A 15,435-nucleotide genomic window follows, 5' to 3' on the forward strand; every position below is an offset into this window, starting at 1 on the left:
GTGAAACCCTGACTCAAACCTTTAACAGATTTAATACTCTTGTTAATGATTTGCGAAGACTAGATCAGTTAAAGCATCGAACTGTTCTAGTGCAGAAGTTTTTGGATTCTTTGGGTGCAGGTTGGGAAAATCATGTTGATGTGCTGAAAAATAGTGAGAAAATCAGCACAATGGATTTACAAAGTCCTTATGGAAATCTTCGATACTATGAGGAATCAAAGCTTCAAAGAAAGGAGCTGATGAAAGATGCTCAGCGTGAGTCGTCAGTGGCTCTGTTTTCAACCAAAAGGCAAGAATCCGAGTCAGACACTGAATCCTTTTCAGACACTGATTCTACTAAAAGTGATACTGATAGTCTAGAAAAGAAGAAAATGAAAGGGAAATCCTTCAAAAGGTCAGATGCTGACAAGAAACCTGCTACTGAAAAGAAAGGGAACGCTCAGTGCTTTAACTGTGGTAGCACTGACCATTTTGCAAAAGAATGCAAGCAAAGAACCCAAAGCTCGGACGAATACTGGAAGCAGAAGTACAACAAATTGGTTGAAAAGCTGAAAGCAGAGAACTTGGAACATAAAGTTCTTGTTGCTGAAGAAGAAAAATGGAAGACTGATGCGGAGTCATCAGATGATGAAGTTAAATGTCTGATGGCTAAAACAGAAGATGCTGATGAATGTGAAGACAACACAAGTTCATTTGATGCTGATATGTCTGATGCGGTTGAAAATTCCAGGAAGCACAACACTGATTTTCCTTCAATGTATCAGGTTAAAAACTTTGTTTCCTATTCAATGAATGAAAAAAATCAAAATGATGGAGTATTTGGGTGTTCTTAATTCTAATAAGAATCAAACAATAAGGGATTTGCAAAATCAAATTGATCTTCTTAAAACTGAATTATCCATGAAAAATAACATTATTGATTCTACTCAGGAAAATCTTAGAATCACTAGATTGTCAAACTCATCTTTGTCTGCTGAAATTGATAATGTTAAAGATCTCTTGAACAAAGAACAAACCGTGCTACAAATTTGGGCTAAATCTCACAAAAATGCTAATTATATTATTTCTGCTCAAATACCTCACTCTTGTGAGAAAATTCTTGGGGGTAACATTGCAGAAGATGAAAAGGTTTTTAAATCTCAAGAAAAAGAATCTGAATTTTATTCCATGAATGAGTTGAAAAATAATTTCAAAAACAAGTTTATCAGTAACACTTTTATTAATCAGAGTCTAATTGATGAATACTGTGTTACTGATTCTAATGGTGTCACTAAGTGTGATATTGAAATTACCGAAATTAATCCTACCTCTTACCCTGCACATCTTGTGAGACCAACTCCTCTCACTGAGAATATTATTGCCTTCCCTATCTCAAATGGAGTGTTTCACGTTGTTCATGAACAACTTAAGCTTTTTCCTGATTGTAATGCTTCTGTGAATAAGTCCAAATTAGATACTGATGTCAGCTCCTCATCTATCACTGATCATAATTTATCTGACACTGAATTCAGTCATGATTCAATGACAAACAAAAGGACTCAAAGTTCACTTGGTGGATCTTACAAATCTAAATGTGTTAAGTCTAGAAATATGCTCACCAAGAAGAACTTTGGTACTAGAGTTTGTTATAGATGTGGTGATACCTCTCATAAGATCAGTGAATGCTCGTTTGATAAAACATCTTTAAGAGCTGATAACATCAAAGTTAGAAATGAAAAATGGACTCTTAAGTCAAATTCTTTAAACTATCTTCCTAAAGAATGTTATAATTTATTATCGAATAACTTTGTGAATGACCCATTTTACAATGGGTCAGTGTGTTCTAACTAGTTTCTTAGCACTGCAGGGTCAAGAGCATCTTTGGTACTTAGACAGTGGTTGTTCAAGACATATGACAGGATCCAAGTCTCTCCTGGAAGACTATTTCAAGAAAAATGGTCCTGCAGTTACATATGGAGACAATGGAAGGGGGTTCACTAAAGGATATGGGCACATCAAATGCAACAATGTGGTGTTTCAGAATGTTTCATATGTAAAGGGGCTCAAACATAACCTTATCTCAATCAGTCAATTGTGTGATGCTGATTATGAAGTTCATTTTACAAAGAAGGAAGGTAGAGTCATCAACACTGACAAGAACATCGTAATCTTAGCAAGCTTTTCAGTATCTACTGACAAGAACATCGACTGCAGAAGCTGAGTATGTTGCAGCTGGAAGATGCTATGCTCAACTCTTATGGATTCAGAATCAGCTTCTAGATTATGGGCTGAAATTCACTAAGACTCCCATATACTGTGATAACACAAGTGCCATTCAAATCACACAGAATCCTGTTTAGCACTCAAAGACGAAGCATATCGAGATCAGACATCACTTCATCAGGGATAATGTTGAGAAGGGCAAGGTTGTTCTTGAACATGTCAAGACTTCAGATCAACTAGCTGATATTTTCACCAAGGCCCTGGACACTCAAACAACTGCTCGCATTATTGGAGAACTTGAAATGATTACTTTGTAATTAATTTTGCTAATGTTTGCTATTGTCTTATAAGCTAATGTACATTTTGCTGATGATGATATACTGATGATATTCTCATACTGAGTACTTGGTTTGATCTCTTATCTCTATCTCTTCTACAAATCTTCTAAACTAAAGTTGAATGATTCACTGTATTAAACCATACACTGATAACAACTTGAAACTCTTTGCCGATGGTTAGACTAAGCACCAAGGTCTATCACACACAACTATCTTTTCTTACCAATCTTACACTGATTCTATGATTCAGTGTGACAAAACACACGCTGATGAGAGTCTAACAGTCTTTGCCGATGGTTAGACCAAAACACCAAGGTCTATCACACGCAACAATCCTCTCTTCACCTTCTTCTCACTCAGTGTCTAATGATTTAGTGAGACGAACCACTCACTGATAAAGACACAACACTCTGTGCCGATAGTTAGATAATCAAACTAGTATCTATCACACGCACCAACCACCTTGCTAACCTTAAACAAGCAAGTTGTACCTTGAATTGACGGTAAACCATCTTTCAGCATGAAACTTTCGTAACACTGATCTCAGCGCTTCCGCAGACACTGATTGTCGTTTCATCTTCAGTTCAACGACTCTTTTTACCCAACGACTATTTTTTGATTTGACAGTTTGTTACGATACGCAGTTATTTTTAATGAAGATAATCATTAACTTTTAAAACCGTTTTGTCCCATATTTAAACCTCTTTCCTCTCTCTTTCAAACCTTCCTTCCATTATCCAAATTTCCTTCGTTTCTTTTCAAAACCCTAGAATCCAAACCTTCTTCAATGGAGGCAACCCTATTTACCTTCTCATCCACTTCACGAAGAGTAATCCCTGCTCCAAACTCTCCTCCTCTTCCCATATACATCAAAGCCACTAATGTCGTTTTCAACCCTGATACAGCAGATGTTCATCGAGGTCTTGGACTCGAAGATTTTGTTAACTTTCTAGTTTCTTGCAGACTTCGATACGCTATCAGTGAGGTTCCATCAGAGTTCTTTCCAGAACAAATATGCGAGTTCTACTACACTGCATCAGTCAATAACGACCACAACGCTATCTTCGGCACCATTGGGCGTGGCCGTCACTCAGTATTCATCACTGCTGATCTTCTCAGTGCTGCTCTCAGGTTGCCAATCTTTGAACCTTTCTTTGAGCTCCCATCCATTGAACGCTATCGACGCCTTTTCGATCAATTGGGATACGATCACTCCAAAGCTGGTACTCGATTAAATCTCATTCTGCGTCAGTGTATGACTCCGGGATGGAAGTTCTTCACCGGAGCACTTTGCAAGTGCGTGGGCCACAAATCTCATAGTGGTGATCAACTGAGTGCTTTTGAGCAACAAGTGGTATGTTCTCTTCTTCTCAACAAAAGTCTTGATTATGGGGCCTTCTTCTTTGATCAGCTTGTTCAACTTCTTCGTGCCAATGTAAGAGCTGATCATGTTCCATTTCCTCGTTGGATTGCTCTTGTTCTGGACAAATTTTTCGCTGAGGCCTATTACTCACACTCTGGAAACCCCATCCCATGCCCACGAATGTCAGTTCGAATGTATCAAGATGATCCTCTAGCCAATGACATCGGCATTTCTGATCGGATGCGAGAGTGGATCGCACATCCTTATACAGTTCCCTCATTGAACACTGACACTGACGAAGGAGCTGATGATATAAACGACACTAATGCTGATGATATAAATGACACTAGTCCAAGAGATGGTCAAATCTCTCCTCAGCTTTCTCACCATACCATCTCTGTCACTGAAAAATTCACTCGGTTCGTGGGGAACCATCTGCTCATAGGGAACCATCTGCTCATGGGGAGCCATCTGCTCAGGAGGAGCAACCATCTCAGGGGAGCACCCTTCTCAGGGGGAGCAACATCAATCACAAAAGCTTCCAGGTACTCAGTTCATCCAAATCCCATCCTCAGCCTTTAATGAGCTTCTTACACTGACTCGAGACATGAGTCAGCGTCTCCTTCATATTGAAGCTGATGTTCATCAACTGAAAGGAGTTATTCTGTCAACTCCTACCCCTGGCCCAAATGATGATGATGCTCAAAAAGGGGGAGAAACTGATTCTGTTAAGAATGTATCTGAGGGGAACGTGCTGAAACAGACCGAGCCACCGCAGCCTGTGCACGAGTCTGAGAAACAAATAGAAGCTGAAACTGAAAAATCTACTGAAAATAGTGAGCCTGATGATGAAGAAGAACAGGATGATGAGTGTCAGATGTTGGACATGAACTTCATTGATCCCACAGTACCAGTTCAACGTGAAGACTCCGATGTTGTTAGTGAGGATCTTCTTCCTCTGTCACGAAAGCGTAAAGCAGCTGATACTGTATGTTCTGATTCACACACTGACAATCCTTCTCCCAGCAAGAAACCTAAGTCTATTGTCAGCATATCCAATTTGGCGGTTGAATGGAACATGTCTCCTGATCAAGCTAAGCAAATTCTTGATGAAGCCAATAAAGCTCAGCTTCTGAAGAATATTGCTCAAGCTGATGAATCTCTCATTCAGCATAAACTTCAGGCCAAAGGATCCTTTGAAGCTCAGATGCAAAAATTCTTAGAATATCAGTCCAAATCTAAATCTTCTTAACCTCCTCCTAGCAGCAGTAAGTCTAAGACTGATAGTGTTCTCGACAGGATTGATCGAAAGAGATTTCAAGATGTTCATAAATGAAGAGTGAGCAGTGATAAGATCATTAAAGTCAAAGCATCAAAGCCTCTTAACAAGAAAGTTCTCACTTTACTGATCACTCATCAAGGTCCTCAACACCCATACACTGAAGTTGTCAAGAGGGACGAGCTGATTAAATATGGTCTCTCTGAGTGGATGGAATTGCTCGGGTTGGCATCCAAGCAAACTTCAGCTCTTTCATCAGAATTGACTTGTGCTCTCCACTTGCTGATTAAGAAAGTTCAGCGTTTAGACCTAGTTCCCCAAGAACGTCCTCAGCAGCAAGGCTCAAGCTCTTCAATTCCAAGAAACAGAAGAACGAAGTTTCAGGTTGATGGTGAAGATGTGTTGGTTCTGAATTTTGGTGCTGCTGAATTAAACAACTCGCTTCCCATTGGTGTTGAGCCTATTCAACATCAGTTCATCTCAGTTCTTGAACATGGAATGTTTTTATCTCGATAAAAACAGAAGAATGTGCTTTCAGCGCACCACAGAAATTCCAAGAGCTCCAACAGCACATCTCGTTGGCTTAAGACAAATGTGCATGAGCCATCAAGATCTTTCTGGAGAATTTCATATTCTAATTGCTATGGAATTACCGAATAGAAGACATGAGCTGCTGGACAGTCCCTACTGGCCAGTAAAAGTAGAAGCTGAAGCTGAGTATGAAGAATTCTTGTCCAGAGGTGTTCTAATCTAGTCGGTTTTGAACATCATCATATTGGGGGAGATTGTTAGGTCAAACCTTGAAATATGATGATGTTTGAAACTAGTCTATCAGCGTCAGCGCATGACTCAACGTCAGCATCAATGTCAGCATCTCAGTTGATCAGTACGTTGTAATAGTTTTGTATTTATCTTGTTTCCATAGTTAGCGTAAATTAGTTAGCTGGCATATCCCTGATTTATAGGGATTGTCTAGAATAGTAGTATATAATCTTTTGTATCAGTCTGTAATAGGTAACGCGTTTTCATAAACCCTAATAGCCGCTTTGTGTGAACAATAATATGTTTGTGAGATTATCATTCTTAGTGAAAAGTTTTCTTTGTGAATCTTTATTGTTCTTATTTTCTGTCATTGTTTGATAAGTTGTTTGATCTTTGGGTCGTTCAAAAGACCACGACCTTCCTTGTTAGCCTTGTCAATGGTACGGCTATCTTGGAGAAATCATGGATGAATCTCCGATAATAGCCCGCTAATCCTAGGAAACTCCGAATCTTAGATGGAGACTTCGGAACCTCTCATCTCATCACGGCCTCCACCTTGGCCGGGTCTACCGAAATTCCGTTCTGGTTGAGAAGGTGCCCAAGAAACTACACCACACTCAACCAAAACTCACCTTTGGAGAACTTGGCATACAAGCTCTCCCTCCTCAAAGTCTCCAACACCTCTCGCAGGTGCTCCTTGTGATCCTCCTGCGTCTTGGAATAAACCAAGATGTCATCAATGAAAACTATCACAGACCGGTGCAACATCGGTCTGTACACGTGGTTCATGAGGTCCATGAACGTGGCATGAGCATTGGTGAGCCCAAACGGCATCACCACGAACTTATAATGGCCATAGCGCATCCGAAACGCGGTCTTCTGCACATCCTCCTCTCTGGCCCTCATATGATGATATCCTGAACGCGGATCAATATTTGAGAACCAAGATTCTCCCTGTAGCTGGTCAAAGAGGTCGTCAATCCTCGGGAGTGGGTAACGGTTCTTCACCGTTACCTTATTCAGCTCCCTATAGTTTATACACATACGATGCGACCCGTCCTTCTTCTTCACAAACAGAATCAGGGCTACCCAAGGCGAACTACTTGGCCTGATAAATCCCTTGTCTAGCAGCTCCTGCAGATGCGTAGACAACTCTTGCATCTCGGGAGGAGCCAACCGATATGGTGCTTTGGCTATCGGAGCCGCACCAGGGACTAGGTCGATCCTGAACTCCACCTGGCGCTCCGGAGGTATCCCATGAAGCTCCTCGGGGAATACGTCTGCGAACTCTTGTACTACGGGCACCTCGCCCACCGTCGCTCTACCCGCCCCCGGGTATCCATAACATACGCGACATAACCTGCGCAACCCTGCTGGAGGTAATGCCTAGCTCTCGCTGCTGAACATAAGGCTGGTCCTCGCTATGGCCTCTCGCCCTGAATCACCAGCTCTCCCCCACTTGGGGCCCTGATCCACACCAACTGCTGCACACAATCGATCACTGCCCCATTGGGGCATAACCAATCCATACCAATAATAACCTTGTTCCCCTGCAAAGGTATGGGAACCAGGTCGACCAGATACCGCTCCTCAAACAATCTCAATACACAATCTCGGAAGACCTCCGGTGCTCACACCGACCGGTCGTCCGCAATCTCAACTTCTAAAGGGCAATCCAACATGCCTGAGGACTCAGGAAACTTCTTGCTAAGCGCAAGAGAAACAAATGATCGGGTAGCCCCTGAATCAAACAACACCAGAACTGGGATACCGTTCACATGGACGATCCTAAACAGAGCAGATACATATAACATATCAACATTACAACAACTTAACATAAAGCATAAATAAGAAATCATACCCGTCACCACATCGGGTGTGGCGCGTGCCTCCTCTATAGTCAGCTGAAAGGACCGACTCCTCACCACTGGAGCCTCCGACTTGCCCTGCCGGCCATCTATGATCCGAAGGATCGCTAGAGCTAGCGCCTTCACTGGCGCTGATGCTGCTGTCAACTGGGGGCAATTGGTCTTCTTGTGGCCCCTATGGTTGCAGTGGAAACACAACAAATCAGACGTCGAAAAGACAAGCGTAGGGGCGGTATAATGCCTACTGAAATGCCCCAACTTGCCGCACTTATAGCAGCCTGACGATCCCAGCTTGCACGCTTCCTCGTGCGTCTTGCTGCATGTCTTGCAGCGGCCTCGCCCCTCTTGGCCTTTAGGCCCTGCGTTTGGTCCCTTGGGCTTCTTCCCCAAAGCCCCCGCAACATGTCCCTTCTTTGCCTTACTTTTCCAGATATGCTCAAGATCAATCTCCCTCTCCCTAGCCCTGGAAATCATAGAATCCAGGGTAGGGCAAGCTGAAAAACTAACATGCTCCCGAATGTCAGCTCGTAGCATGTCATGATAGCGGGTCCTCCTTATATCCTCATCTCCCGCATACTGGGACACCAACAATGCCCTCTCCCGGAACTTGGCGGTGATCTCTGCCACAGTCTCCGTAGTCTGTCTCATGTCCAAAAACTCTCTGGCCAGCTGCTGAAGCTCTACCGCCGGCGCAAACTCTGCTCGGAACCGGGTCACAAAATCCGACCATGACATAGCCTCAACAGCCAAGGCTCCCAATGAGCCACCAATAGACTCCCACCAGTCTCTTGCTCTGTCTCTCAAACACCCTGCTGCATATCTCACCTTCGACCCCTTGGGGCAGAAGCTGGTCAACTGTGCGGACTCAATGTCCGCTATCCATCGTCTGGCAGCAATGGGGTCCTTCGCCCCATGGAAATCCGGCGCACCACTTTACCTGAAGTCCTTAAAGGACAGTGTGCGAGATCCTGACTGGCCAGATGCCATGTCACTCCTGAACGCCCTAAGGCGGTCCTTCATCAGGTCAACTATCCCTTCCGTAATCGACCCAAAAATGATGGGGGTCGACTCAAGGATGCCTCTGGTGATCTCTGACGCGATGAACTCGTGTAGCCTCTCATCTACTGGCTCGGAACCTGATCCCAAACCCGATCCCTCTCCAGAACTACCACCTGCTGGCCTCTGATGTAGTACCACCATTCTGCAATACACACAGGCAACCATTAGTTGTACTGATACCTCTAAAGGGATCACATCTATTAGAAGTTCCCAGGTCTTGCCTCAGCCCTCCTTGGTCGGGGTACAGATCCTCTGCTTTCAGTAGTATGGGCCCATACTACCTTCCAAATCTATCCGTACCTTCCTCAAGGACATCTTTGACTCCACTAGATCCCTTTCACCACTGCTGACCCTCTGCTATTCCCATTCTAGGCTTGCCCTAGGGAAAATATTTGACTCCACCCAAACCGGTCCTCAGCTACTAAAGGCCTCCTTGTAATGCCACTTAGCCATTACCTGAATACCATCACATGTGATGAGGCTCGGATAATCCTTCGAGTAACATAATTGTCCCTACAACGGTTAGAATCAAACGAGAGCTGCGCAATAGGGCCAAATCCAGCACTCTGAGATTATTCAACCCTGATCACATGTAATGTGATGTATTCACCTAATGAATAACTCCCATCACTAGGAGTCCCACAAAGCACAAAGCAAGCAACATTCGGACACAGGAAAACTACTCAAGCAAGTCTGTCCTCATAATGAGAAGCTGAACTAGCATATAATGCTAGGCTCATGCTACCAGGAATAACCTAAATAGGCTATCCTACTACTATCTACTCAGTACTAGCATGCAATTCTCATAAGCTGAAGCACATAAAGCAGGCACATAAGGCATCATTCCTAGATCCTTAGTCCTATTCTAGCATGATGTTCTTCTAAATCTGATAAACATAACATAAACTTGTATGGGTACTTCGGGGAATACTTACTTGAGCTCGGTCGGTCACGCACATCACACACTTCGTTCTTTCTCAAAAACTCTTTACTTAACTTTTAGAAAACATTTCCTTTTTCAAAGTCTTTTAATCCCTCGATTTGAGTTTAGACACCCTCGAGGGTTTGTCCGAATCCCTCAAACCAGGGCTCTGATACCAACTTGTAACGACCCAATTTTCACGCCCAAAAATTTAATTTAAATTAAGTGGTTTGTAAAACATTTGTAGTAAAACATCATCGGATCATATCATTTCATAAAACATATCTCGTGTATGAAAACCCAAAACATGAAAATAGTAATAATGTCAGAGTACAATCCCAGAACATCTCATAATGCGGAAAACCAATGTGTGTGTGTGTGTGATGTGCCGCTACCGTGCCAGCTCCTTCCCCTTCGCTGAAGAGGTACCTGAAACCAAAACTGAAAAATGTAAGCACGAAGCTTAGTGAGTTCCCCCACTGTACCACATACCATATAACAACATAGCATACATATATTGTCAGGCATATCTGGGTGCCCGACCTACCCCTTTGGTCCTCTCGACCGGATACTGACTAGCATATCTGGGTGCTGGTCTCCCCTTCGGTCCTCTCGACCGGATACTGACTAGCATACCTGGGTGCTGGTCTCCCCTTTGGTCCTCTCGATCGGATACTGACTATCATACCAGGGTGTTAGTCTCCCCTTCGGTCCTCTCGACCGGATGCTGGGGACTATTTCACCCCCTACTACTACCACATAACACATATCACATAATCTATCTAGCATGACTGGGCATGAATGCCCCTTCGGCCCTATCGACCGGTAATATGGGGACTATCTCCCCTACTGTCACTAGCACATATCATCATATCATACTAGCACATAAACATATCACAGGTAGTAGCAACCCTACATGAATATCACAGAGACAATCATCTAATCAAACAACTCCTACTGGTGGGCCGACATTATGGCCGTAGACCCACTGCTACTGGAAGGTAACTCACCTCGAAAAGTAGCTTGCTAAGCGCCTGACTGCTGAATCGATAATCCTCCGGCCAAAAATCATAAATATATATTAGTCACTCCTAAATACCCTTAGGTCAGATGACTGACCCACCGCTGGTCCAAGGTCAACTCCTTGGTCAATAGTCAACTTCCAGTTGACTGGACTCGCCGAGTCATGGCACAGACTCGCCGAGTCCTTCTTCTACTAACCCGGTCCTACTCGACAAGTCCCTCTCCACACTCACTGAGTTACCCTTAACTCACCACTTGGGACGATAGAACCGACTCGCGATCCGACTCGCCGAGTCCAAGAACAACTCGTCGAGTCCCCACGAGCAGATCTCCTACTCGCTTCCAAATCCTCACCAGAGCATCCTTTATGAGGATTTGGGTTTCTGGGACTATTGCTACACATTAAATTGCTAATTCCACGTGCAGATACAAAGGGTTGGTCCTTCAACACCTAAACCCCTCTTATTCAGTAACAGTTCATATGACTCGACGAGTTTGAGGAACAACTCGTCGAGTTCCAGGCAATCATCATAGGACTCGCCGAGTTGTTCATCCAACTCGCCGAGTCTAAGACCATCTTCATAGAACTCGCCGAGTCCCTTCGACCCACTTCCGATACAGACCAAATCTGAGGCATGCAACGCTTCCAAACCATAGATCTATGTTCCTAGGGCATGCTTATCATGTAAAGTTGCAAACTTTACGTGCATGCATGGCCCTATAAGCTCAAAAAGGCAAATCCAAGCTCTTTATGAGGTCATACACTCAATAGGTACCTCAATCACTTCAACCACAAAGACTTTATACTTCTAATACGTCCATAAGGTCTAGATCTGAAGTCCTTTCAGATCATAGAGCACAAACACATGGAGTTTGGTGTTTTAGGGCTTGAAAACCACCAATTAGGGACATAAGGGGATCTAATGAACTAGTGATCAATGTAGGGACTTTTCTACCTGAATAGAAGCCTCTTGCAGGGTAGATGTCGGATCTACTTCCCCTCCTTACACTCTTCCACCTCCTTCTTCTTCTCTTAAGCTTCAACCTTCCTTCACAAGGCCAAAATCACTCACAAGGACAAAAAGGGGGCTAGGGTTTCACTCTACAGCTCTTCTGGAAGTGTTAGGACAAGGGAGGCCGACATAGAGTGTTTAAATAAGGTGCAAACACCCGGGCTAGGGTTTTCACCCAAACAGGGCCTACTCGCCGAGTCCGGGAATCGACTCGCCGAGTCCAAAGCTTAGACCCCGCATCTCATCCCGCTTCTACTCGGCGAGTTGGTCCTTCAACTCGCCGAGTCCAAGGCAAAATGCATTATTTAAGAAATATTAATTACAAGGACTACATACTAGGAACCAGGTGCTACACTCGGGTTGGACCCTCCAGTTTGGTATCTCAGTGAGGAACCTCCGGTTTCACAACTTGGTTTGGAACCTCCGGTCCTAACTCAATAAGGCACATAATAATATAAAATATAAATCACAAAGACAAAATGCATCATATCACATAACTCAGAATAAGCACATAAGACCCTCGGTCAATAACTCAGATAAGACCCTCCGGTCACATAGTATTACCACTCCTGTAAGTATAGTGAGAAGACTCACCTCATAAGTAAGCAAGTATGTCTCGTACTCAGCGGTAGGTCTAGACTCTACCTACATATATCATAATCATCTCTAATTAACAATTTATAATAACAACTCCAAGAATGCTAAACTACTCCTTTACTAACTCTTTAAAAGGGTGAAAGACCATTTTACCCCTCCATGGTCTCCTAAGTCCACAACTTGACAAAACCCTAAAAGTCAACGAAAGTCAACGCTCAAGTCAACAGTCCATGTTGACCTAACTCGTTGAGTGCATCTATGCGACTCGTTAAGTTCCTTCGTTTCTCTGAAAATCGGAAAAATTCAACTCAACTCGTCGGGTTGTCTCACCAAATCGTTGAGTTTCTAACATGTCCAGACTATCGGGGAAAACCCTCACCAACTCGTCAAGTTGGCTCACTAACTTGTCGAGTTCACTCAATCCATTCTCTCATTCAGACATTTTTAAGAAAGACTAAGGTCCCAAACTCTAGATCTAGCCTTCTAAGGCTGAAGTATCACGTAAAGCTGCAAGCTTTACGTCAATGCATGGCATCTAGGGCTAAATATGCCAAAACAAAACTCTATAAGGAATGGAAGTTCGCCAAAGATTGATAAAGCTTGAATCTTTTGGCCTAAGGGATCTAGTATTTTCCAGATCTGAAGTCTCATCTTTAAAGCAGACTCAAACAGATAAATTACTCAAAAAGAAGGTAGAAATGTCTATAACTCTCTAATGGAGAGATCTAATAAACAAGTGATCAAGATAATGCCCTCTTACCTCCAAATGGTTGTTAACACTGAATGAATGCTGGATTCAAGGACTCCTTATCGTTCGAATCATTTTGCTCCTCAACATGCTTCAATGAATGAACCAAAACACACACTCTTAGCCTTTCTCTCTCTCTCTCTCTCTCTCTCTCTCTCTCTCTCTCTCTCTTTCTCTCTCTCTTTCTTTCTTTCTCTCTCTATCTCTCTCTCTCTCAGTTGATAACAACTCATTTAGGGTTTCTCTTAGGTTGCTAAGGTGACGAGGGAGGCGAAATATAGGGCTTTAAGGTCTTTTAAATAGGGTAAAAGCCCTGAAAATTAGTGTTTTCTCACTCAGCTCCAACTCTTCGAGTTGGGTCCTGCAACTCGTCGAGTTACCTCAGAAATGCACGCGGCTATCTAAATCTCTACTCGATGAGTTTGAGCCTTCAACTCGTCGAGTTTCCTTGATAAAATGAATAAAAAACAATTTAAATTTATACATGGGAGTTGGGATGTTGCAATTCTCCCCCATTAGCTCTAGGTACTGCTCACGCATCTCGGACTCCGACTCCCAAGTCCACTCGGATCCCCTCCTATGCTGCCACTGAACCTTTAGCAAGGGCACCTCCTTATTCCTCAAGAGCTTCATCTTTTTTTTTTCTAAAATCACCACTGGCTTCTTGATGTTGTTTAGGCTATCATCAACCTAAATGTCCTCTAACGGGACCACTGCCGTCTTATCGGCTACACTCTTCCTCAACTGGGATACATGGAAGGTGTTATGAATTTGGATCTACTCTACAGGCAGCTCTAACTGATAAGCTACCTTACCCATTCGAGAGAACACTCTAACAGGATCAATGTATCTAGGGCCCAACTTGCCCTGCTTCCTAAATCAGATCACCCTTTTCCATGGGGACACTTTTAGGAGGACAAATTCACTGACCTGAAACTCTAGCTCGGAATGTCTTTGCTCTGCGTATTCTGACGACTCTGGGCTGTCGGCAACCTCTGTCTGACCTGCTGGATTTGCTTTGTTGTCTTGAGCATTATCTCAGTGCTCCCCATCACTCTCTGCTCTACCCCTCCTCAACAGATAGGAGGCGGACACTTCCTCCCGTACAAAAGGTCTAAGGGAGGCATACCGATACTGGAGTGATAGTTGTTGTTGTATGAAAAATCATCCAAGGGCAAGTACATGTTCTAACTCCCACCGAAATCCATAACACATGCGCGTAGCATGTCCTCGAGCGCCTGAATCGTCTACTCACTCTGCCCATCTATTTGTGGGTGGTATGTGGTGCTGAAATGCAGTCGGGTACCCAACTCCTCATGAAATTTCTTCTAGAACCTGGAAGTAGAACGCACATCCCTATTTGACACTATCGATGTTGGCACCCCATGCGGTGCGACCGCCTCTCGAACGTAGACCTCGGCCAATTTCTCCGCAAAAGAGCTCTTACTTATAGCCAGAAGTGAGCACTCTTCGTCAACCCATCTATAATCACCCATATCGCATCGAAATCTCGTGCAGTCCGTAATAACTTGGTAATAAAATCCATGGAGATCTATTCCTACTTCCACAGGGGAATCTCCAAAGGCTGCAACTGGCCTTGGGGACGATGTTGTTCCGCCTTGACTTGACGACAGGTCAATTATCTCTCGACTACCCATGCTACATCTCTATTCATACAGGGCCACCAATAATCTTTTTTCAAGTCCAAATACATCTTGGTAGCCCTAGGATGGATCGAGAATCTCGACCTATGGGCCTCCTCCATCAAAATACGTCGAGCTCCACCTGTATATGACACCCATATCTTACCATGGAAGGTTATAAGCCCCTACTATCAGTCTCAAACTCAAAAATCTGCCCAATCACCTACTCTCTCTTACGGGTCTCTGGTCTCATGGCCACCACTTCGGCCTCTCGGATGGTATCTAATACCGGAGTCATCACCGTCATCCTTATACACACGTTGCAGATCGGAGCACTCACCGCTCTACGACTCAGGGCATCGGCTACCACATTAGCCTTGCTAGGGTGATAGAAAATCTCACAGTCATAGTCTTTCACTACATCCAACCACCTTCTTTGTCTGATTTTTTAAGTTGGGCTGATCCATCAGGTATTTCAGGCTCTTATGGTCCGTGTATATCATACACCAGACACTGTGAAGATAGTGGCGCCAAATCTTAAGGGAAAATACCAACACCCCCAGCTCCAAATCATGGGTGGGATACCTTGTTTCGTGAGGCTTCAATTTCCTCGATGCA

Source organism: Lactuca serriola, chromosome 6 (genome assembly GCF_051521515.1).
Source record: "Lactuca serriola cultivar US96UC23 chromosome 6, Lser_US96UC23_V15, whole genome shotgun sequence".
Classification (NCBI taxonomy): domain Eukaryota; kingdom Viridiplantae; phylum Streptophyta; class Magnoliopsida; order Asterales; family Asteraceae; genus Lactuca; species Lactuca serriola.